We start from the raw sequence: 19162 nt of genomic DNA, 5'->3' as shown, positions 1-19162 counted from the left end.
GGAGGCTATTGAAGCATGGCAAAAGTAAAAAAAAAAAGTTTTTAAAAATGTGAAAAAAATAAAAAAAATATAAAAGTTTAAATCACCCCCCTTTCGCCCCAATCAAAATAAATCAATAAAAAAAAACCCAACCTACACATATTTGGTATCGCCGCGTTCAGAATCGCCCGATCTATCAATAAAAAAAAAGCATTAACCTGATCGCTAAATGGTGTAATGATAAAAAAATTCGAAACGCCAGATTTACGTTTTTTTGGTCGCCACGACATTGCATTAAAATGCAATAACGGGCGATCAAAAGAACGTATCTACACCAAAATGCTATCATTAAAAACGCCAGCTCGGCACGCAAAAAATAAGCCCTCACCTGACCCCAGATCACGAAAAATGGAGACGCTACGAGTATCGGAAAATGGCGCAATTTTGTTTTGTTTTTTGCAAAGTTTGGAATTTTTTTTCACCATTTAGGTGAAAAATAACCTAGTCATGTTAGGTGTCTATGAACTCGTAGTGACCTGGAGAATCATAATGGCAGGTCAGTTTTAGCATTTAGTGAACCTAGCAAAATAGGCAAGCAAAAAACAAGTGTGGGATTGCACTTTTTTTGCAATTTCACTGCACTTGGAATTTTTTTCCCGTTTTCTAGTACACGACATGCTAAAACCAATGATGTCGTTCAAAAGTACAACTCGTCCCGCAAAAAATAAGCCCTCACATGGCCAAATTGACGGAAAAATAAAAAAGTTATGGCTCTGGGAAGGAGGGGAGCGAAAAACGAAAACGGAAAAACGGAAAAAGCTCCGGGGGTGAAGGGGTTAAAGCAGATTCTCCTCAGTCTTCTCTCTCTGGAATAGCCTTGTGAAAGACAATGGCAACCCCCTTTTTTTTATATATATAGTGTTTTTTTAGTGTCTAGACAAAGTCTAGACAATGTTTTGCATTTTTTATTTGAAAACGCATGTGTCGTACAACGCATCACGACGCAAGTACTTGCGTCGTCTGCGTTGTCAATACAATTCAATGGGGAATAAGGCGCATCGGCGATGCAAACACGACGCATGCGTTTTTTAAAAGGTCGGCGCCGCCCAAAAAATGCAACATGTTGCGTTTGACGCGCCCTGACAGGTGCGCCCTTACGCCGCATGCGGCGTACAACGCAACACAACGCATGACAACGCATGTACATGCGGCCCCATGCGGTGCCAATGTTAAAGATAGGGCCGCACGACGCATGCGTTTTCTTGCGGCGACGACGCTGCAGCGCACACCGCAAATGTGAACGTAGCCTTAGTGATGATATCAGAATGTATGGGCTCCTGTCAGGTATATATTAGTGATGGTATCAGAATGTATGGGCCCCTGTCAGGTATATATGCTGCGATTGTTCTCGTATGCTGATTCGGCATGAAAAAATAATCACAGATGTGATCTGCCCCATAGATTAACACTGGTCCGAGTGCCATGCGATGTTTTCTCACATAGCGCTCGTCCGTATTCTGCGCAAGTGTGACCCCGGCCGTAAACTTATGAAGCGACACAGACCACCTGCAGTTCAGCCATCATCAATATTTAAATTACAAGCTTTTCGCCATCCAAAAAAATGCTAATTTTAACCTAGTTCCATAGGTTTCTTAAAGGGAACCTGTCACCAGGTTTTCCCCATATGTAGTACCACCAGCACCTATATGCCCTTATACACACCCTTCTAGAGTGCTGTACATACCGTATATACTCGAGTATAAGCCAAAATTTTCAGCCCACTGTTTTGGGCTGAAAGTGGCCCTCTCGGCTTATACTCGAGTTATTGTCGGCGGGGGGGGGGGGTTCGGCGGGGGAGGGCGGCTGTCACATACTCACCTGCCCCTGGTGCAGTCCCTGCATGTCCGATGGTCTCCGGGCAGCTCTTCCCGTGTTCAGCGGTCACGTGGTATCGCTCATTAAAGTAATGAATATGGACGCATATTCATTACTTTAATGAGCGGTACGTGACCGCTGAACATAGGAAGATGCTGCCGGCTCCCGGAGACCATCTGACAGTTAGAAGCTGCCAGGGACCGCGCCGGGAGCAGGTGAGTATGACGGGGGAGGTGAGCATTGCACGATATTCACCTCTCCCCATTCCACCGCTGCGGGCCGCTCTGTCTTCCGTCCTCTGGCTGTGACTGTTCAGGACAGAGGGCGCAATGACGAAGTTAGTGTGCGCGCCGCCCTCTGCCTGAACAGTCAGTGCAGAGGATGGAAGACAGAGCAGCGCGCAGCGGTGGAAGATGACTATCGCAAGTGCCGGGGGGCCTGAGCGAAGAGAGGTGAGTATGTGATTTTTTTATTTTAATCGCAGCAACAGCATATGGGGCATAATGTGTGGAGCATTGTATGGGGCATAATGTGTGGAGCATCTCATGGGGCATACTCTGTGGAGCATCTCATGGGGCATAATCTATGGAGCATTTTATAGGGCATAATCTATGGAGCATCTTATGGGGCCATCAACCTTTATGCAGCATTGTATGGGGCAAAAGTTTCTATGGAGCATCTTATGGGGCCATTAACATTTGTGCAGCATTATATGGGGCATATTTTAATATGGAGCATCTTATGGGGCAGACTTTGTATGGAATGGAGCATCTTATGGGGCCATAATGAACTGTATGGAGCATTATATGGGGCTCCTGATTCAATATGGATATTCAAAAACACTTAACCTACTGATGTCTCAATTAATTTTACTTTTATTGGTATCTATTTTTATTTTTGACATTTACCGGTAGCTGCTGCATTTTCCACCCTGGGCTTATACTCGAGTTAAAAAGTTTTCCCAGTTTTTTGTGGCAAATTTAGGGGGGGTCGGCTTCTACTCGAGTATATACAGTATGTCCCTAAGCCAATGTGCATAATGTAAATAACTTCTTATACTCACCTAAGGGGCGGTTCAGTGTTATGTTTGGTGCTGGTCTTCATCCGGCGCAGTCCTTCCCGTGGATGATGTGTTCTACATCATCCACACAACCTCCCTCATCACGCTTCTGTGCAGGAACACTTCTCTGCCGAGCACAAAGCAAAGTACTGCAAAGGGCAGAAAGAAGTGCGCTTGCACAGGAGCGCGATGGAAGACTCCGTGTGGATGACATAGGACACGTCATCGACTCAAAGAAAGAAGGATGGTGATAGAAGAGAAGGCACCGGATTAAGACTAGCGAAGCCCATTGGATGGGGCTAGGCAAGTCTACTATGCCACTATCTTAAGGGCATACAGATAGTGGTTGTGCTTTAGAAAATGCTGTATATAAGGGTATACAGGCAGTGGGCCTACTATATATACACAGCATTCTAGAATGCTGTATATAAGGGCATATAGATAGTGGTCATACTATATACACACAGCATTCTAGAATGCTGTATATAAGTGCATATAGATGGTGGTCATACTTTATATGGGGGGGGGGGGAACAGAAACAATGATTTAATACCCTGTAGTACGTAAACGACTATAGTGCAAGAAAATATAGGGTACTTAGTTAACACAGTCCTAAAATCCCACATCCTAGATATCACTGAATGAAATATTCCAGTTGTAAATCTTTATTCATTACATAGTGGAATGTGTTGAGAACCATAAAACCTAAAAAACAACGTAAATCACCACTAATATAGCACGGAGGTCTGGAGTTGGAATGATGCTCAAAATCAAAGTGGAAAATGAAGTTATAGGCTGATCCAACTTCAGTGGAAATGCCTCAAGACAAGGAAATGATGCTCAGTAGTGTGTTTGGCCTCCACGTGCGTGCATGATCTCCCTACAATGCCTGGGCATGCTCCTAATGAGGTGGTGGATGTTATCCTGAGGGATGTCCTCTCAGACCTGGAATAAAGCATCCGCCAACTCCTGGCCAGTCTGTGGTGCAACGTGACATTGGTGGATGGAGCAAGACATGATGTCCCAGATGTGCGCGATAGGATTCGGGGCTAGTGGACGGGCAGGCCAGTCCTTAACATCAATGCCTTCATCTTGCAGGAACTGCTGACACACTCCAGCCACATGAGGTCTGGCTTTGTCATGCATCAGAAGGAACCTAGGGCCCAGTGCACCAGCATATGGTCTCACAAGGGGTCTGAGGATCTCATCTCGGTACTTAATGGCAGTCAGGCTACCTCTCGTGAGCACATGGAGGGCTGTGCGGCCCTCCAAAGAAATGCCACCCCACACCATTACTGACCCACTGCCAAACTGGTCATGCTGAAGGATGTTGCAGGCAGATCTCTCTCCACGGTGTCTCCAGACTCTGTCACGTCTGTCACATGTGCTCAGTGTGAACCTTTCATCTGTGAAGAGCACAGGGCGCCGGTAGTGAATTTACCAATCCTGGTGCTCTGTGGCAAATGCGAAGCATCCTGCACGGTGTTAGGCTGTGAGCACAACTCCCATCTGTGGTCAGACACTCAGATCATCCTCATGGAGTCGGTTTCTAACCGTTTGTGCAGACACATGCACATTTGTGGCCTGCTGGAGGTCATTTTGCGGGGCTCTGGCAGTGCGCCTCCTGTTCCTCCTTGCACAAAGGCTGAGGTAGCAGTCCTGCTGCTAGTTTGTTACCCTCCTACGGCCCCCTCCACGTCTCTTGGTGTACTGGCCTGTCTCCTGGTTGCGCCTCCAGCATCTGGACACTATGCTGACAGACACAGCAAATCTTCTTGCCACAGCTCGCATTGATGTGCCTTCCTTGATGAGCTGCACTACCTGAGCCACTTGTGTGGGTTGTAGAGTCCATCTCATGCTACCACAAATGTGAAAGCACAACAAACATTCAAAAGTGACCAAAACATCAGCCAGAAAGCATTGGTACGGAGATGTGGTCTGTGGTGCACACCTGCAGAACCACTCCTTTATTGAGTGTCTTGATAATTGCCAATAATTTCCATCTGTTATCTTTTCCATTTGCACAACAGCATGTGAAATTGATTGTCAAACAGTGTTGCTTCCTAAGTGGACAGTTTGATTTCACAGACGTTTAATGTACTTGGAGTTATATTCTGTTGTTTAAGTGTTCCCTTTAGTTTTTTGAGCAGTGTATATTGATGTGGTTTCCCATTGCTGTGTCCAGTACGTGGGCCCAATCCTTCTCATCCTTTATCCACATGCATGTCACATGACAAAATAGTAATGTTTTTAATTTTAGACTTAGGACTGTCCAAATTACGATCACCATGAACTGGTGGGATGGCTTCTGTTTTTTTTTTTTTTTTTTTTTTAAATAAAAAAAAGTGTTAACTAAATACCCTATATTATTTTCATGCACTAAGCTATTTATTTACTGCAGGGTATTCAATCATGTTTCAGTCTGTTTCTTTTTTTCTGTTCAGAGGCCAGTGTGAATGTGTACTTACACGCTGCATGCACAGCATTTCAATTATTATTATTATTATTTTTTTTTAACGGGGAAAACCTGGTCACAGATTCCCTTTAACTCCTTAATGACCAATACACCTTTTTACTGATCTGAGATGTAAGAGAATAGCATCCCCAGACAGGTGGCAATCCTGCAGCTGTTGGCTGTACAATATAGCTGACAAAATTCTGCATCAGCCACAATCAGTGTTGGCACTGACCTTGGCTGTTTAAACCCCTTAAATGCTGCTGTCAAGTGACTTAAGTACCTAAATGGTTAAGGCTATGTGCGCACGTTGCAGATTTGCTTGAGGAAATTTCTGCATGGTTACTGCATCTCTTAGCAGAAAACGCAGTGGAAATTCTGTAATTTTTTATGCGGATTTGATGCGTTTCTGTAAATCCAGAGCGCTAAATAAAGATATATTAAAAAAAAATAAATAAATAAAGGAATTGTGATGTATTTTCCTTATTCAACCTCTTCACGAGATACCCTCATTAATATTAACTAAAGGCACACACACACCCATTTAGGAGTAAAAAAAAATCAACTAAGAAACCTGCGTGAAATGAAATATGTTTGTTTTTCAAAAAATAAAACCTGCATGGGCTCCCGCATAATTTTCATAACCAGCAGAAGGAAAGCTGACAGCTGATGTTAATATTCTGGAAAGGAGCCAATAACCATAAAGGTTCCAAGGCTATTAATATCAGCTCACAGCTGTTTGCTTAGCCTTTACTGGCTATTTTACAGGGGGACACAAAAATATTGACATGGGGTCCCCTTAAAAAAATCCAACCAGCAAAGGCTAGGCAGACAGCTGTAGCCTGATATTAATAGCCTGTGAAGAGGGCATGGATATTGGCAGCCCCACAGGCTAAAAACCATCAGCTCTCAGCCGTCCCAGAAATGGCGCATCTTATAGATGTGCCAATTTGGGCACTTAGCCTCATTCTTCCCACTTGCCCTGTAGCAGTGGGGTTCATATTTGTGCTGTTGATGTCACCTTTTTATTGTCAATTAACATCAAGCCCACAGGTTAGTAATGGAGAGGCATCTATCAGACACCTCTCTATTACTAAGCTGGCCTAATGTCACCTTACAATACAAAGGTGACAGTAACCCATTTACCCCATATGCCACCGCTACAGGGCAGTGAGAAGACAGAGGCCGAGCGCCAGAATTGGTGCATCTTACAGATGCACCTTTTCTGCGGTGGCAATAACCATGGTCCCTCTCTAGGCTATAATATCTGTCCTCAGTCACTGGCTTTCCCTCTGTGGCACAGAAAATTGTGCGGGAGCCCACGCCAGTTTTTTCAGTGAAAACATTTTTATTAAATACATACAGGTCCCAAATTTTACACACACACACTACTAACCGTATTAGTCACTGACCTATATAAGTTTAACCGTTCTGCAATGGTTTACTGTATGGAAACCATGTCTCCTATCCTGTCAGCTTCTGCAATGATTTGACAGAAGCTGACAAATTAACTATCGGCTATTCTGCTGTCCGTGTGAGATATATATTTATATATATACACACACACACACACGCGCGCGCACACACACACACACACACACACACACACAGTACAGACCAAATGTTTGGACACACCTCATTTAAAGATTTTTCTGTATTTTCATGACTATGAAAATTGTACATTCACACTGAAGGCATCAAAACTACGTGGAATTATGTACTTAAAAAAAGTGTAAGACAACTGAAAATATGTCTTATATTCTAGGTTCTTCAAAGTAGCCACCTTTTGCTTTGATGACTGCTTTGCACACTCTTGGCATTCTCTTGATGAGCTTCAAGAGGTAGTCACCGGGACTGGTCTTCCAACAATCTTGAAGGAGTTCCCAGAGATGCTTTACCTTCACTCTGCGGTCCAGCTCACTCCAAACCATCTCGATTGGGTTCAGGTCTGGTGACTGTGGAGGCCAGGTCATCTGGCGTAGCACCCCATCACTCTCCTTCTTGGTCAAATAGCCCTTACACAGCCTGAAGGTGTTTTGGGGGTTATTGTCCTGTTGAAAAATAAATGATGGTCCAACTAAAAGCAAACCGGATGGAATAGCATGCCGCTGCAAGATACTGTGGTAGCCATGCTGGTTCAGTATGCCTTCAATTTTTAATAAATCCCCAACAGTGTCACCAGCAAAGCACCCCCACACCATCACACCTCCTCCATGTTTCACGGTGAGAACCAGGCATGTAGAGTCCATCCGTTCACCTTTTCTGTGTTGCACAAAGACACGGTGGTTGGAACCAAAGATCTCAAATTTGGACTCATCAGACCAAAGCACAGATTTCCACTGGTCTAATGTCCATTCCTTGTGTTCTTTAGCCCAAACAAGTCTCTTCAGCTTGTTGCCTGTCCTTAGCAGTGGTTTCCTAGCAGCTATTTTACCATGAAGGCCTGCTGCACAAAGTTTTTGTAGAGATGTGTCTGCTGCTAGAACTCTGTGTGGCATTGACCTGGTCTCTAATCTGAGCTGCTGTTAACCTGCAATTTCTGAGGCTGGTGACTCGGATAAACATCCTCAGAAGCAGAGGTGACTCTTGGTCTTCCTTTCCTGGGGCGGTCCTCATATGAGCCAGTTTCTTTGCAGCGCTTGGGGACACTTTCAAAGTTTTCCCAATTTTTCGGACCGACTGACCATTTCTTAGAGTAATGATGGCCACTCATTTATCTTTACTTAGAATTTGTATTATGGCAAGAAACAAAGCAGCTAACAGTCTATTCAGTAGGACTATCAGCTGTGTATCCACCAGACTTCTGCACAACACAACCGATGGTCCCAACCCCATTTATAAGGCAAGAAATCCCACTTATTAAACCTGACAGGGCACACCTGTGAAGTGAAAACCATTTCCGGTGACTACCTCTTGAAGATCATCAAGAGAATGCCAAGAGTGTGCAAAGCAGTCATCAAAGCAAAAGGTGGCTACTTTGAAGAACCTAGAATATAAGACATAATTTCAGTTGTTTCACACTTTTTTGTTAAGTATATAATTCCACATGTGTTAATTCATAGTTTTGATGCCTTCAGTGTGAATTTTCTGTATTTTCATGACTATGAAAATTGTACAATCTTTAAATGAGGTGTGTCCAAATTTTTGGTCTGTAATGTATCTCTTTAGATTTTATATACACCTATACTATGTGTATATATCTATTCTATTGTAAGCTGTCAGTGTGATTTTACTGTACACTGCACCTGAATTGTCGGCCTTTCAAAGGACACCGTTGGGTATTTCTCGCAAGTCACACTGATGGCCGGTGTGGTGCGAGTTTTTCTTGCACAAATAGACTTTCATTGGCAAGTCTCGGCTGATATACGGTGCAAATCGCAGCATACTGCAATTTCACTCGCACATATAATATGGCCGTGAAAAAAAAAAAGTGATGGGAGCTGCCCAATAGATTAACATTGGTCCGAGTGCTATGCGATTTTTTTTTTTTTTTCTCGCATAGCACTCGTCCGTATTCCTCTCTAGTGTGACTCCGGCCTTAAAGGGAACCTGTAACCCCCCCCAGGCGTTTTTAACTAAAAGAGCCACCTTGTGCAGAAGTAATGCTGCATTCTGACAAGGTGGCTCTTTTAGTTCTGGGTGCTGTAACTGCCGAAATAATCAGTTTTATAATTTGTCCAAAATACCTTGTCTTCCGTCAAGGAGGCAGGCCTTTCCCCCCTGCTTTAGACGCCACACAGCTGTCACTCACATGTTCTTGGCGCCGCCTCCTCACCGCTGTTTTGAAATGATGCGGCACCTACGCTCTTTTCTCCTGCCTTGGGCAGGCGCAGTGAGCGCTGGCCGTCTGTCCTCTGTGCGTACGTACACCCTGCCTGTGAATCCCAGCCCCGCAGTGTCTTATGATTTATTCATACTACGGGGCTGGGATTCCTGGGCATGCGCATTGCGTGTCTAAGCCTCTCACCCTCTCCCACCGCCTGCCACACACACACACACACACACACACACACACACACACACACACACACACACCCCAGCTGTGAGGATTTGGCAAGGTTCCAGGCGATTGCATGGAGGAGGGATCACCTGAGCACGCACATGCTGTAGCAGGCGGTGGGAGAGGGTGAGAGGCTTAGACACGCAATGCGCATGCCCAGGAATCCCAGCCCCGTAGTATGAATAAATCATAAGACACTGCGGGGCTGGGATGCAGAGGCAGGGCTTACGTACGCACAGAGGACAGACGGCCAGCGCTCACTGCGCCTGCCCAAGGCAGGAGAAAAGAGCGCAGGCGCCGCATCATTTCAAAACGGCGGTAAGGAGGCGGCGCCAAGAAGATGTGAGTGACGGCTGTGTGGCGTTTAAAGCAGGGGGGAAAGGCCTGCCTCCTTGACGGAAGACAAGGTATTTCTGACAAATTATAAAACTGATTATTTTGGCAGTTACAGCACCCAGAACTAAAAGAGCCACATTGTCAGAATGCGGCATTACTGCTGCACAAGGTGGCTCTTTTAGTTAAAAACGCCGGGGGGGGGGGGGGGGGGGGGGGTGTTAGACAGGTTCCCTTTAAAGGGAATATCATTCAAAATTTCTATTTTTTTTTTATATTTTTAAAATTTCTGATTTTTCACAAAATGAAGCAAAAACATATTAACCCAAGTTTACCATTATCGAAAAGTGTAATATGTCACGAAAAAAATAAAAAAAAAATCTCAAAATCAATGGGATGTTGAAGCATTCCAAAGTTATTACTATATAAAGTGACACTGGTCAGATTTAAAAAAAATTGGCCACGTCGCTAAGAGCTTGTACAAGTGAAAATGGTTTCAAAAGTGGTTTACCTGTCTCAGGCAGGTTTCACACCAGCGTTCGGCAGCCTTCTTCCTCCGTTAAGCCCTGCCCACTGCTGCACCTCTTCCTTCAGCTCCGCCTACGTCTGCATGCGTCCCCTATCTTTATCTTTGGGTACGCAGGCATGCCTCATTTTGACGATGCGCTGAACTGCGTCAAACGCAACATGTTGCATTTTATTGCGGTCGGCGCAGCGTTAAAACAACGCATGCGGAGGCATCCGCTTGGCCTGCGTACCCAATGTTAAAAATAGGGTATGCAGGACGCATGCAAACGTAGGCGAAACTGAAGGAAGAGGTGTAGCAGTGAGCGGGGCTTAGGCTACTTTCACACTAGTCCGTCGGTACGGGCCGTCGCAAACCGTTGGCCCGACGGACAGTGTGTTTTATGTAGAACGTGGGCAGCGGAGACAGTTTTACAACGCATCATTGGCCCATTGTGAGTTCCGGCTGCGCATGCGTGGTCAAAAATGGTGGACTCGACACACGAAAAATAGAATTATTCTTACCGTTAATTCGGTTTCTAGGAACCTTCCACGACGGCATACGGAGGTTGCCTCTTTGCCCTAATGGGGAACAGGAAATGGAGAGGTTAAAAGGCCCTCCCACCTCCCTCTCACCAGTGACTTATAACTGAAACCATAGCACCGGTTTACCTTGAATCCCAGATTTAAATCCAGGAGTATAGGGAGGGAACTAGCGCCGTCGTGGAAGGTTCCTAGAAACCGAATTAACGGTAAGAATAATTCTATTTTCTCTAGTCACCTTCCACGACGGCATACGGAGGAATACCAACTAATTGGCGCTAGGGAGGGACAACGGCCTGGAGTACTTTCCAGCCGAAGGCTAAATCCTTGTTGGGCATTACATCTAATCTGTAATGTCTGGAGAAAGTATGCAATGAAGACCATGTAGCTGCCCTGCAGATTTGCTCTGCTGATGCACCTGCTCTTTCTGCCCAGGAGACTGAGGTTGATCTAGTCGAATGAGCCTTGATTCGCACTGGATGGGTTTTATCTTGAGCAAGGTATGCTTCTGCTATCGCTTTCTTTATCCAGTTGGCAATAGTACTTTTGGCTACCTTTTTTCCTTTGTTTTGTCCTGATGGATGGATAAATAGATTCTGGTCAATTCTGTACGAACTGGTTTGTTCCAGGTAAAATAATACAATGCGCCTGACGTCCAACATATGGAATTTCTCTTCTTTTGGATTTTGGCAAAAAGAAGGTAGAACAATTTCCTGGGAGCGGTGGAAATCTGATACGACCTTTGGGAAAAAGGTAGGGTCTAGGCACAGTATTATAGAGTCATCTCTAACGGACAGGTATGGTTCTCTCATTGAGAGAGCTTGTATTTCTCCGACCCTCCTTGCTGATGTAATAGCCACTAGAAAAACTGTTTTATAGATCAGATTTTTCTGGGAGCAGGAGGATAACGGTTCGAAGGGGGGACCTGTGAGCCCTTGTAACACTAGGTTGAGATCCCACAGTGGTACTGTTATTTGTTTCTTAGGGTTCATTCTAGAAGCTGATATCATGAACCTCTTAATCCAGCGATGATTTGCCAGTTTCCTGATCAAATATTGAGCGGAGGGCGGAAACATGGACTTTTAGGGTGCTAGGCCTGAGGCCTATTTCTAAGCCTTTTTGCAGAAAGTCTAGAATTTTTGATAAATTTGGACTGAAGGGATCTGGTACCTCAGGAAGACAAAAAGATGAGAATTTCTTCCAGATCTTATTATATATAGCAATGGTTACCGGTTTCCTAGATTTTTGAAGTGTGGAAACCACTGCCTCTGATAGCCCTCTGGCTCTTAATATTTGGGCTTCAGTAGCCATGCCGCCAGATTCCATTTGTGGGCATCTAGGAGATGGATTGGTCCTTGAGAAAGAAGGTCTTCTTCTATCGGAAATTGGAACGGGCCATCTGCCTGTAGATCCACTATCAGGTTGTACCAACTCCTCTTGGGCCACAACGGAGCTACCAATATGGTTGGCGTTTGTTCTTCCCGCACTTTCTGCAAGACTCTCGCCAATATCGGAATTGGTGGAAACGCATAGGCCAGCCGAAAATTCCACTTCTGGGCTAGTGCATCCACTCCTTTGGAGCCGTCCCTGGGGTTTAGTGAGAAGAAGGCTTCGACTTTCGTGTTTTGGCTGGATGCGAAGAGGTCGATCTCTGGAAGACCCCATTTGTTCACCAGCATCTCGAAACTTTGGTTGCTTAAACACCATTCTCCCAGATGTATGTCCTGGCGACTTAGATAGTCTGTGAACATGTAATCCCTTAAAAATTCTTTTATTGAATATATTAAAAATACCAATTTCCCAGTGAAATGACCCTAAACAAGATCGAAAAGTGCACCTATCCTAACACATATCCCTACACTGGACTGCTCTCCCTTCCTAGCAGTGGAGGTTGGCACCCTGATAGAAACAGGATCATGGGGTGCATTAAAAGAGGTCTGGATACATATGATGAGAGGATTATACTGCCTCTGTACAAATCCCTAGTTAGACCGCACATGGAGTACTGTGTCCAGTTTTGGGCACCGGTGCTCAGGAAGGATATAATGGAACTAGAGAGAGTACAAAGGAGGGCAACAAAATTAATAAAGATATACCCAGATAGATTAGCGAAATTAGGATTATTTAGTCTAGAAAAAAGACGGCTGAGGGGCGATCTAATAACCATGTATAAGTATATAAGGGGACAATACAAATATCTTGCTGAGGATCTGTTTATACCAAGGAAGGTGACGGGCACAAGGGGGCATTCTTTGCGTCTGGAGGAGAGAAGGTTTTTCCACCAACATAGAAGAGGATTCTTTACTGTTAGGGCAGTGAGAATCTGGAATTGCTTGCCTGAGGAGGTGGTGATGGCGAACTCAGTCGAGGGGTTCAAGAGAGGCCTGGATGTCTTCCTGGAGCAGAACAATATTGTATCATACAATTATTAGGTTCTGTAGAAGGACGTAGATCTGGGGATTTATTATGATGGAATATAGGCTGAACTGGATGGACAAATGTCTTTTTTCGGCCTTACTAACTATGTTACTATGTTACTATGATTCTGGCACCCCCACACAACGGCTATCCACTGCTCACCCTATTAACCAACTATTGCACTGAAGGTGAGAAAACAATGAGCAATTAAAAGAAATGAATTATAGTGTAGAGAAGCCACGCTAGGTGCACATAAAAACCCCGATATATTTCAATTGTCCAACAATGATTATATATATATATATATATATATATATATATATATATATATATATATATATACACACACTGCGAATAGGCACTGTTATAGATGCAAATCTGTATTCGCTAATAACTTCTATAGATATATTAATATCTCAAAATATGGTTAGATGCATAAAGGACAAAAAATGGCACGGGGAGTAGTTATCAATGATACAAAAAAATGGTTCAAAAAAAGATTATATATATATATATACTAGACTGTACAGAAAACAGCCACACTTAGGCCTCAAGTAAGGTAAACCACAATGGTAACCTCAATAGCACAATCAGTGCAACATTCTGGCCCTGTGGCAAGCGGCTAATGATTGTTGCCTTTAAAGATATAAAAAAGTGATAATACCAAACACCTTCAATGTACAGTCTAATATCAACAACAGTTTGTTATGGATAGCAAAGAGGGGGTCATAACCCCAGATGAACCACTTAGCTTCCCAGTAGTCGCCTCGACGCGTTTCCCCGAACTACGGTTCATCAGGAGGCAGTCAGAGTAAGAACCATTGATACACAGATGCAGGTGCTATGATGTTCAGCAGACCTGATAAGATCCAAGAGAATGGGGAATCTTTATACCAGTCGGTATCAACTCTCTGGCCAGTAAACACCCGCCAGTGAAGAAACCACCCCCATCTGTTTCCGGACTAACACCGGGTATGCCAGTAAACAGAGTCCAAAGATCCGGACTCATTGATGCGTATATGTCCATAGCAGCATGTGGTTCCCTCCCCCACATAACTTAAGACAGATCATAAATATATGTACAGATAATGCATAACGTAGCGGAGATGTACATATTCCGCCATGCTCGCCATGTATCATGGATGGCACCATGTTAACTATTAGATCAGCGCGTGCGCAGGGCCGACGTAATCCCGCATGCGTACAATAATCAAACCCAGATAGGGATGTACAGCGCATGTCATAATTCGTCGGTAACTGCGCGTGCGTCACAGCAGCGCAATCGCGCATGCGTACAATCACAAGCTAGCCAGGAACACAGGGCGCATGACAGAGATCGCCGGTAATGATATCAAGAGCGTTCACGCGCAATGCGCAAAAGGAAGCGCCTCCCGCTAGCTCAACATCTGACAGGTGCACACCAAATCGAGGACACAAAAAGTCAAATCAAGTCAGACCCAAGGCACAGACGGCCAAAAAGGTGGCCGTGGCCATAACATTAAAAACCGCAATACAGACAAGCGTGCCAAACCACTCACAGCGAGCCAAAAGACAATGATATTCAAATTTATAAATAGAGTAACATATACCTGAATGATATCTCTTATATCATAATAGATACGGGGAGTGATAGGTAAAAAAACAGCATCCCCATATTGTGACGAAAATAACCCGGTACAGTGCAAGAGATAAGGGAAAGACAAAAATTCTTTAAATGTTAGTCAAACGATAGACTACTGTAACATATAGAATACAGTTTTTATAGCAGTTCCTAAAGCAGTTAGTCCCTTTCATGTGTGTAGCAGCAAAGGATGCAAAAGAAGCTTTTATAGATGGAAGACGGAGTGTCATAAAAAGCATGTATAGGTCAGAGACTCATTCAGTCCCCTCGGCGACACAGACTGCATACGAAAAATCCACTCCGCTTCACGTTTTAAAAGCACTTATGGCTCTATATGCAGCAGGTATCCTCTCCCTTGCCTTCTACATCTTCATCTTCTTTTTTAGACAGCAGACCGATAGCAAGTTACGATTTGAGAAAGAGACATCAATAGCACAAGGTCAGATCATTAATTTAACCCCACATGTTTTCTCAAGAGAGGAGTATGCCGTGATGCAGAGGGGACTGAATTTTGTCCCCACCAACACATTTAATTGTTTTAATTGGGTGAAGGATGTGAACTTATTCGGGCGTAACCTCAAGTGGAAATTGTTTTTCCAAAAAAATGATTGGGAAAAATGTAGGGAATTGGGCTTGACTGAAGATGATCTGGAGGGGTATCATGCTTTATTTGGTCTCCTACAGGAAAATGAGAGAAACAGAGGTGAAGGACCATTTACTAATTTGAAAAGTAGGAGCAAAAAGATGCCACCGGGTAATGAAGTCACTAGTGTTGACATCTTTGTCAAATTGGTGGAAGCCGATCTTTGTAAAATCTCAAACAATAGTGTGAAAATGGAATTTAATATGACGGCTAGCGAGTCTCAGGTCTTGAAGAGACTGGAAAAGAACACCAATTTAATTTTTAAATCATCTGACAAAGGTGGCAACCTTGTGATCATGAACCATACAAAATATCTAGGAATGTGTGGCCTACTCCTGAATGACCAAGAAACCTATGAAATTCTACCGGGTAATCCAACAACATCATATTCGGATGAATTGATGTGTCTTCTGAATTTAGCCCTGTGTAAAAAACTTATATCACAGAATGAATGTACCTTTCTTACCCCGGTCTCTCCTTCGGTGCCAACATTTTATGCCCTCCCGAAGGTGCATAAGGGACTTGTTCCACTCAGAGGCCGCCCAATTGTGGCGGGGATAGATTCATTGTCCCAGAATGTTGGTATATATATAGATCGTATTCTGAGACCGTTTGTACTCTCTCTGCCATCATATGTGAGGGATACGTCTCATCTACTGGGCATGTTGGATGGTATTACGGTGGAACCCCATGTTAAGTTGGCCTCCATCGATGTTGAGGCGCTCTATAGCAGCATTCCTCACGATGGAGGTATGAGAGCAGTGGATCATTTCTTAAAAACAAGAGCCATTGAATGTAATGACCATAATATCTTTGTTAAAGATCTCCTCCGTTTTGTACTCACCCGGAATTATTTCATTTTTAATGGGAAGTACTTCCACCAGCTCAGGGGCACGGCAATGGGGAGCCCTTGTGCCCCCACGTATGCTAATTTGTTCCTGGGCTGGTGGGAGGAAACCCAGATTTTTCCGGGTGAGGATAGGTGGTGGCATTCCTATATCTGCCTCTGGGCCAGATACATCGACGATATTTTGGTTCTTTGGTCTGGCCCAGGGGCGGACTTTGAGAGGTTTATGGAGGAGATAAATGTCAACAACATTGGGATGAGATTCACATCTGAGTTTCAGGAACAAAGTATTGCCTTTTTGGATCTTACTATTACAAAAAATGAAAAAAGGGGGGATTAGTACGCATACTTATCGTAAACCGACTGCAATGAACAGTCTGCTGCAGTGGCAGAGTCATCACCCTACCCCCCTTAAGCGTGGTATACCTAAAGGCCAATTTCTTCGTATCAGAAGAAATTGCTCTGATGTGGCTACATTCAAACGTCAGGCTAGTGATCTGCACCGTAGATTCAAAGAGAGGGGATACCCCACAGGCGTTTTGGCAAAATCATATAATGAGGCGCTTGCGAGGGACAGATCCCTGCTGCTTAGAACAAATAATGATCTTAAAGCTGCCTCATGTCCAGTTAGATTGATAGGGACCTTTGATAACCAGTCCGAAAGGGTGTACCAGATTATGAAAAGACACTGGGGGGTACTTCGGGCAGATCCGGGCGTAAGAGACATCATTCCGCATGCACCCAGTATAACCTATAGGAGGGGTAAATCTATCGGGGACAGGCTAGTACATAGCCTATACCAAAGACCACAGCCAAAGGGTCCAGTGCTCGATAGAAAACCGTTGGGCTTCTATAAATGTGGAAACTGTACCAAATGTAAATATATAAAACCATCAAAGCAATTTACCAGTGCGGCGAATGGGAGGTGTTTTGATATGAGACTTTGGTAATTGTAGATCAACAGGAATAATATATAAGATCACCTGCTCCTGTCCCCTTGATTACATAGGCAAGACTACCAGGGAGATAAAAACTCGGTTCGGTGAACATCTAGGGGATATTAAGCATGATAGAGATACCCCATTGGCCCGGCACTTCAATCAGGTACATGGAGGAAGGTTGGAGGGGATCACACTCTGCATGATTGAGCTATTGAAACCAAGAATCAGAGGAGGAGACTTTGATAAAGTGCTTTTAAAACGTGAAGCGGAGTGGATTTTTCGTATGCAGTCTGTGTCGCCGAGGGGACTGAATAAGTCTCTGACCTATACATGCTTTTTATGACACTCCGTCTTCCATCTATAAAAGCTTCTTTTGCATCCTTTGCTGCTACACACATGAAAGAGACTAACTGCTTTAGGAACTGCTATAAAAACTGTATTCTATATGTGACAGTAGTCTATCGTTTGACTAACATTTAAAGAATTTTTGTCTTTCCCTTATCTCTTGCACTGTACCGGGTTATTTTCATCACAATATGGGGATGCTGTTTTTTTACCTATCACTCCCCGTATCTATTATGATATAAGAGATATCATTCAGGTATATGTTACTCTATTTATAAATTTGAATATCATTGTCTTTTGGCTCGCTGTGAGTGGTTTGGCACGCTTGTCTGTATTGCGGTTTTTAATGTTATGGCCACGGCCACCTTTTTGGCCGTCTGTGCCTTGGGTCTGACTTGATTTGACTTTGTGTCCTCGATTTGGTGTGCACCTGTCAGATGTTGAGCTAGCGGGAGGCGCTTCCTTTTGCGCATTGCGCGTGCGCGCTCTTGATATCATTACCGGCGATCTCTGTTATGCGCCCTGAGTTCCTGGCTAGCTTGTGATTGTACACATGCGCGATTGCGCTGCTGTGACGCACGCGCAGTTACCGACGAATTATGACATGCGCTGTACATCCCTATCTGGGTTTGATTATTGTACGCATGCGGGATTACGTCGGCCCTGCGCACGCGCTGATCTAATAGTTAACATGGTGCCATCCATGATACATGGCGAGCATGGCGGAATATGTACATCTCCGCTACGTTATGCATTATCTGTACATATATTTATGATCTGTCTTAAGTTATGTGGGGGAGGGAACCACATGCTGCTATGGACATATACGCATCAATGAGTCCGGATCTTTGGACTCTGTTTACTGGCATACCCGGTGTTAGTCCGGAAACAGATGGGGGTGGTTTCTTCACTGGCGGGTGTTTACTGGCCAGAGAGTTGATACCGACTGGTATAAAGATTCCCCATTCTCTTGGATCTTATCAGGTCTGCTGAACATCATAGCACCTGCATCTGTGTATCAATGGTTCTTACTCTGACTGCCTCCTGATGAACCGTAGTTCGGGGAAACGCGTCGAGCCGACTACTGGGAAGCTAAGTGGTTCATCTGGGGTTATGACCCCCTCTTTGCTATCCATAACAAACTGTTGTTGATATTAGACTGTACATTGAAGGTGTTTGGTATTATCACCTTTTTATATCTTTAAAGGCAACAATCATTAGCCGCTTGCCACAGGGCCAGAATGTTGCACTGATTGTGCTATTGAGGTTACCATTGTGGTTTACCTTACTTGAGGCCTAAGTGTGGCTGTTTTCTGTACAGTCTAGTATATATATATCTCTTTTTTTGAACCATTTTTTTGTATCATTGATAACTACTCCCCGTGACATTTTTTTGTCCTTTATGCATCTAACCATATTTTGAGATATTAATATATCTATAGATGCTATTAGCGAATACAGATTTGCATCTATAACAGTGCCTATTCGCAGTGTGTATATATATATATATATATATATATATATATATATATATATATATATATATATATATATATATATATATATATATATATATAATCATTGTTGGACAATTGAAA

The sequence above is a fragment of the Ranitomeya variabilis genome, chromosome 1 (assembly GCF_051348905.1).
Source record: "Ranitomeya variabilis isolate aRanVar5 chromosome 1, aRanVar5.hap1, whole genome shotgun sequence".
NCBI classification, from domain to species: Eukaryota; Metazoa; Chordata; class Amphibia; order Anura; family Dendrobatidae; genus Ranitomeya; species Ranitomeya variabilis.
This window is presented reverse-complemented; position numbering follows the sequence as displayed.